The following is a 6,000-nucleotide window of genomic DNA, read 5'->3' as shown; positions in this document are numbered from 1 at the left end:
CTTTAAGATATGAAGGGGCCTGACCATGAAGAGCTTTATAGGTGAGGAGGAAGATTTTAAATTCTATTCTACATTTTACAGGGAGCCAGTGCAGAGAAGCTAATACAGGAGAGATGTGATCTCTTTTTCTAGTTCCTGTCAGTACTCGTGCTGCGTTCTGGAATTAATTGGAGCGTTTTAATGGACTTATTGGGGCAACCTGATAACAAAGAGTTGCAGTAATCCTGCCTTGAAGTAACAAATGCATGGATTAGTTTTTCTGCATCTGTCTGTGACAGTATGTGTCTAATGTTTGTAATATTATGTAAATGAAAGAAGGCAGTCCTAGAGGTTTGCTTTATATGGGAATAAAATGACAAAGATAACTCCAAGATTCCTGACAGTGGTGCTAGAGGCCAAGGTAATGCCATCTAGAGTAACTATATCTTTAGACAGTGAGTCTCTAAGATTTTTGGGGCCAAGTACAAGAATTTCGTTTTTTTCTGAGTTTAACATCAGAAAATTGCAGCTCATCCAGGATTTTATGTCCTTAAGACATGTTTGTAATTTAGATAATTGATTAATTTCATCGGGCTTGATTGATAGATATAACTGCGTATCATCTGCATAACAGTGAAAGTTAATGGAGTGATTCCTAATAATGTTGCCTAAAGGGAGCATATATAAAGTAAATAGTATTGGTCCAAGTACAGAACCTTGTGGAACTCCATGACTAACTGTAGTATTTATTGAAGATTCATCGTTAACATGTACAAACTGCGAACGATCTGATAAATATGACTTAAACCAGCTTAGTGCGGTTCCTTTAATGCCAATTTGATGCTCAAGTCTCTGTAAAAGAATATTATGGTCAATGGTGTCAAATGCAGCACTAAGATCTAATAATACAAGTACAGAGACAAGTCCATTGTCTGAAGCAATCAGAAGGTCATTATTAACTTTAACCAGAGCTGTCTCTGTGCTGTGATGAACTCTAAATCCTGACTGAAAATCCTCAAATAAACTATTGTTATGTAAAAAGTCACACAACTCTTTGGTGACTACTTTCTCCAGAATCTTAGAGAGGAAGGGGAGGTTAGAAATCGGTCTATAGTTGGCTTAAACCCCTGGGTCAAGAGTGGGCTTTTTAAGAAGGGGTTTAATTACAGCTACTTTAAAGGACTGTGGTACATACCCTGATAATAAAGAAAGATTAATCATATCCAGTAAAGAAGTGCCAATTAAGGGTACGACTTCTTTAAGCAGCCTAGTTGGGATCGGGTCTAATAGACAGGTTGATGGCTTCGATGTAGAAATTATTGAAGTTAACTGATGAAGATCGATAGCAGAAAAACTGTCTAAATATATATCTAAGTTTACATTGACAGAAGTCCCTGAACTTGGAGAGCCACTGATAACTGTTGATGGCAGTTGGTGATTCATTTTCTCTCTAATAGTAATAATGTAAATTATAAAAGAAGCTCATAAAGTCGTTTCTACTTAGGTTTATGGGGATATGTGGCTCAATAGAGTTGTGACTCTCTGTCAGCCTGGCTACAGTGCTGAAGAGGAACCTAGGGTTATACTTATTTTCTTCTATTAGTGCTGAGTAATAGGCTCCTCTGGCGTTACGGAGGGCCTTTCTATAAGTTTTAAGATTATCTTGCCAAATTGAGCGATATTCTGATCATTTGGAAGAGCGCCATTTCCTTTCAGATTTCCTAGCTTTTTGCTTTAATTGGCGGGTTTGGTGGTTGTACCACTGTGCTAGTTTCCTATGTTTTAATAATTTCCTTTTTATAGGAGCGATAGAATCTAATGTTCTTCGTAGTGAGCCTGTAGCACTATCGACAAGATTATCAATTTCGGAGGGACTAACGTTATTATAGGACTCTGTTAAATTCAGACATGGCATTAAATTAAACAGTGAAGGAATCTCCTCCTTAAATTTAAATTTAGCGCTGTCGGATAGACAGCTGCTGTAGGAAGTTTTGCCTAATGGCTTATAATCTAATAGTATGAATTCAAAAGTTATTAAATAATGGTCAGATAGGAAAGGATTATGTGGGAAGACTATTAAATGTTCAATATCAATGCCATATGATAGAACAAGGTCAAGAGTGTGATTAAAACAATGAGTTGGTTTATTTACACTCTGACAGAAGCCAATTGAGTCTAATAATGATATAAATGCATTACTAAGGCTGTCATTGTTAACATCCACATGAATATTAAAATCACCTACAATAATTACTTTATCTGATTTAAGGACTAAACTTGATAAAAACTCAGATAATTCAGATATACATTTTTTTTTTTTTTTTAAATTAATTTTTTTTTTTTTTTTTTGTTTTGGGGGTTGTTTTTTTGTTTTTATATTTGTTTTTTTTTGTTTTTTTCCCTTTCTTCTTTTTTGGTTGTTGGGGGGGGTGGGGGGGGGGGGGGGGGGTTGGGGGGTTTGGGTTTTTTTGTTTTTTTGGGGGGGGGGGTGGGGGGGGGGGGGGGGGGGGGGGGGGGGGGGTGTTTTGTTGGGAAGGTTTTTTTTTTTTTTTTTTTTTTTTTTTTTGGGTTGTTGTTTGGGGGGGGGGGGTTTTGTGGGGGGGGGGGGGGGGGTTGGGGTTTGGGGGGGGTTTTTTTTTGGGTTTTTTTTTTTTTTTTTTTTTTTTTTTTTTTTTTTTTTTTCCTCTTTTTTTTTTTTTCCCGTGTCTCAACCCCCCCACGCATAATCCCCCACCCCCTTTTTTTTGTTGGGTTTTTGGGGGGGGGGGGGGGGGGGGGGGGGGGGTTTTGGTGTTTATTTTTTTTTTTTTTAACAAAAAAATTTTTTTTTTTTTTTTTTTAATTAAAAAATTTTTTTTTTTTTTTTTTTTTTTTTTTTTTTTTTTTTTTTTGTTTTTTTTTTGTTTTTTTTTTTTTTTTTTTGTTTTGGGGGGGGGGGGGGGGGGGGGGGGGGGGCCTTTACACCCCGGCGGGGGGGGGGGGGGGGGGGGGGGGGGGTTGGGTTGTTTTTTTTTTTCCCCCCCCCCCCCCCCCCCCCTGGCGCACCGCGGGGGGTGTTTTGGTTTTTTTTTTTTTTTCTCCCCTACCCCCTCCCCCCCCCCTTCCTTTGTTTGGTGGGGGGGGGGGGGGGGGGGGGGGGGGGGGGGGGGGGCCCCCTTTTTTTTTTTTTTTTTTTGGGGGGGGGGGGGTGGGGTTTGGGTAGTTTTGGGGGGGGGAAATTTTTTTTTATTTTTGTGGCGAGTGTGTCTTTTCCCAATTTTTTTTCTTTGCTCTTTTGGGGGGGTTTTTTCCTTCTTTTTTTTTTTTTTTTCTCTGACATGTATGGGGGGTGGTAGGGTTTTTTATAGATGGGGTGGCCTTTCCTAATTAATCCAATTTATTTAATAAAAACAAGTAACTCCAAGGAAGGAGAGAACCCTCTCAAGGGGGATAAGAAGAAAGGGAGAGCATGTGAGTTAAATATGATTGTCACAGCAAAGGGCTGAATACTTAGACCATGTGATATTTCAGTTTTTCTTTTTTAATAAATTTGCAAAAATTTCTACATTTCTGTTTTTTTCTGTCAAGATGGGGTGCTGAGTGTACATTAATGAGAAATAAAATGAACTTTTTTGATTTTAGCAAATGGCTGCAATGAAACAAAGAGTGAAACATTTAAAGGGGTCTGAATACTTTCCATACCCACTGTAAAATCAGAGTACGGTCCAACATACTCCTTGTTGGACAACCAGGTCTCAATAAGACAAAGTAAATCAATATCATAATCTGATATTAATTCATTCACTAAAACAGCTTTAGAGGACAGAGACCTGATATTTAACCGTCTACATTTCATTCTCTTATTTTGTGCTACTGAGGAGTTGGTTTTAATTTTTATTTGATTTTTATGTTGAACTCCTCTTGTTTTTATTTCTTTAAATAATTTAGGTGGTCGGGGGACAGACACAGTCTCTATGGGGTTTTGGGTGGGTGACTGTTCTAAAGAAAGCGCAGAGAAGTGTGTAAGACAGCAGCTCTGCTTCCTGGTCCCAACTCTGGACTGTCAGGTTTTAGAAATAAACTTCGCCATATTTCTAGATAAGAGAGCCGCTCCATCCAAAGTGGGATGGATGCCGTCTCTCCTAATCAGACCAGGTTTTCCCCAAAAAGGCTTCCAGTTATCAATGAAGCCCACATCGTTTTCTAGACACCACCGCAACAGCCAGCGGTGGAAGTTCGACATGCGGCTATACATGTCATCACTGGTCACATTGGGGAGGGGTCCAGAGAAAACTATGGAGTCTGACATAGTTTTAGCATAATTACACACCGACTCCACATTAATCTTAGTGACCTCCGATTGGCGTAATCGGGTGTCATTACCGCCGACGTGGATAACAATCTTACTATATTTACGTTTATCTTTAGCCAGCAGTTTTAAATAGGATTCAATGTGCTAACTTCACGTTTCTGACTATGGAGCTGCCAATAACCAGAGTTGGTTCCTCAGCGGGTGTGTCACTGAGTGGGGAAAATGTATTGGAAACGTGAATCTGTTTGTGGTGAACTGTGGGCTTCAGCGTTTTAGTCTTCCTTCGCTCAGTCACCCAGCTTCCCTGTTTTCCGGCTGCTCGGGAACTACCAGGGGATCTACCGGGGGTACTACCGGGGGACGGCTAGCAGAAGCTACCTTCGGTCGGACCGCACCGGCTACTGGGGGCTGGCTAACTATAGCGGCTAAAGATATCTCAGTGGGGCGGTACTGTTCCTCTAACTCACTAAGCCTCGCTTCCAGCGCAGTAAAAAAACTACACTTAATACATGTACCATTATCATTAAAGGAGGCAGAGGAATAACTGAACATCTGACACACTGAGCAGGACAGAGGAGAGGAAGAGGAAGAAGCCAATGCTAACTGCTAATGCTAATGAAGCTAGCGTGTATGAAAAACTTTTGAAAATAGCGAAAAGTCGCTAAAAGAAGGAGTAACTCCAAGTGTTTAGATAGAACTAGTCTACGTTTAAACGTTAAGCTGGAAAATAACCGCTGTAACGAGTAAAACAAATTTAGATTTACCATTCACTGACAGAGCTACAGCACCAAACAGTGTACACAGAGCAGGAAGTAAACCGGAAATGAGTCAGTACGCTTACCATAGCCAAGCCGGTAAGTCAGATGTATAGTCAGATATAGGAATTGTTGTGTTTTTGTTACCTAACAATGAGCTGCTTTTATCTACAGAGGGAGCGGGTTCTCTTCTATGGCATCTTGCCATGATGAACCACCATGTTCAACACTCAACAATCAACTATCTTCAAGCTTCCTATCCAAAGTGTCCTTATATCTTTCTCAGCTCTGATTGGTTGTTTTCGTCCGAGCCCGGTGGATTCTTGCAGATGCCATTAGGAGCACTAGGAGGAGCCAGAGGAACCAGATTGTTTTACAGATTATCTGTCTCATGTTCTTCTGTCAGGATTTAGTGAAAGTTTTAGCAAATATGACAAAAGGTTATTTTCTAAAAGTTACAGACTTAAAGGGGAACTTGGCAACTCTAGCCATTTCTTCGCTGGTTTTCACTTTTGTCGTCGCATGTTTTCTCAACGAGCTCCCCCTACAGCTCTGGGATGTATATTTCAAAACACTCGTAAAAAAACTCACTTGCGGCACCTTCCTCCCCCTTTCTAACGCTGCTGATGTGCATTTGTTGCCGGGCAACTTTTTCGTGTGGAGCAATGTCTACCGAGGTGGGTAATACATTCATCGTCGATTGTTCTTATAGCCGGCGTGGCTAACCGGTATTGAGGGGGGCATGTGCGTTTATGTGGAATTGCTGTAAAGCAGTTTGTGTTTCTCGCTCGTTCTTGCTTTTCACGATACTTCCCATTGCCAACTTAACGGGATGGTAGTCCCAAAGTTGCAAGGTTGGTTTTCCGCCTGGGGATGCTAGAGGGAGCTGGGGAAGTCACCATTTTCACCAGAACAGGCCATTTAACGATTCAAATGATTTCTAAACGGGTTTATTAAGTTGAAATAGTTCCCAAG

This window comes from Dicentrarchus labrax, unplaced genomic scaffold (assembly GCF_905237075.1).
Source record: "Dicentrarchus labrax unplaced genomic scaffold, dlabrax2021, whole genome shotgun sequence".
Classification (NCBI taxonomy): Eukaryota; Metazoa; Chordata; class Actinopteri; family Moronidae; genus Dicentrarchus; species Dicentrarchus labrax.
This window is presented reverse-complemented; position numbering follows the sequence as displayed.